The following is a 1423-nucleotide window of genomic DNA, read 5'->3' on the forward strand; positions in this document are numbered from 1 at the left end:
AGGGTTATTTTGCCCCAAGTGGCACAATTTGCTCCACACCAAAGTGCATATCCAAGCACATGTGCTGAAGCAAAAAGCCCCAGCTCAAATTTGCACCACTTCTATTTGAGCTGCTGCAAGTGCATGTGCTTGCATGTGTGGACGTGCCCCAGTGGTGCCTCCAGACTAGCACGGACATGCGATATGTGGCACCGCAGACTCATTTGCAGCACCACACAGTGCACATGCAAGCATTCTCTGTGTTGCTACTTTGCAGCACAGGGGTGGGATCTGACTCTTGGAAACTTGTGGGCAAGTAGCAAATTAACCATGAAGTAGTTATTGCACAGTAAGGCACATGTAGGAACAAATTTGGCAGATCATGGGTTGGAACAATGTCCCCCTGCCCTGGAAGCAGGGAGCTACCAGCCCCAGCTCCACAGTCACAGAGCTGGGGCCAGAAGCTCCCTGAATGGCGTAAGTTCCCCACCCAGCCAGCAGCTGGCTGGGACTTGACCCTGGCTGGGACAGTTCCTGGCCAGCCCCAGGCAGTGTGGGGAAGTCTACACGTGCAGCACAGAGTTGGCTGGGAACTGTCCTGTTTTGGGGCAGATCCCGGCCAGGTCCAGGTTGCACATGCACCCTTGCCCACCCAGCCTGGGGCTGACTGGAAACTGTCCTGGTCTGGGTCGGTCCCAGCCCCATGCACCAACTAAGCAATCAAGGCATGGGGCTTGGAGAGAGCTGTGGAAGAGGGGTAGGATCCAACCCTGTGCCCTGATCTGCCAGTGGGGTAGCTAGCAGCAAGCCCACAGCTGGGCAGGGAATCCTCACCCATCCAGGGGCTCGCTGTTAACTGCCAGCTAGTGGGACAGCTCCCAGCTACCCCTGGCTGAGTGGGGAATCCCCACCCAGCTGAGAGCTCACTGCTAGCTTCCCCACTACTAGTTCAGGGCAGAAGGCTGGTACATGCCCCTCCCCTGTGGCTCTTTCCCAGCCCCATGACCCTAATCACTGAGCTAGGCCTGGGATGTCCCTGCTGTCAGGGCAGGAGAACAGTGTCCCAGCCCAGGCTCCACCAGCAGACAGGCAGCTCCCAGGGGCAGGAAGTAATCTCTGAGCCCCCATGAGGAGACATCTGTCTCTTGGCCCTATGCTCCCTGCCAGCTCCTGGGCTACCACCCAAGGGGAGCCTGGAGCTCCCCCCTGGCTACTGCAGGGTGGCAGAGCAGAGTAGGAGCAAATCTGTTCCCAAGAGGGAACACGTATAGATGTGCTCCCCTGTAGGTTTACTGCACAGTATTTTTACTGCACAGTAAGCCTACTTTGAATGTGTTGCACATGTAGATGCACCTAGTAGGACAGAACTTCCCTACTGTTCTGTCTTTGTCTTATCCGGTGAATATTAAATTCAAGGTGACAAAAGACTTCTGCAGAGGGTGCA

This window comes from Gavialis gangeticus, unplaced genomic scaffold, assembly GCF_001723915.1.
Source record: "Gavialis gangeticus isolate Ggan-Ray unplaced genomic scaffold, GavGan_comp1, whole genome shotgun sequence".
Lineage (NCBI taxonomy): Eukaryota > Metazoa > Chordata > Crocodylia > Gavialidae > Gavialis > Gavialis gangeticus.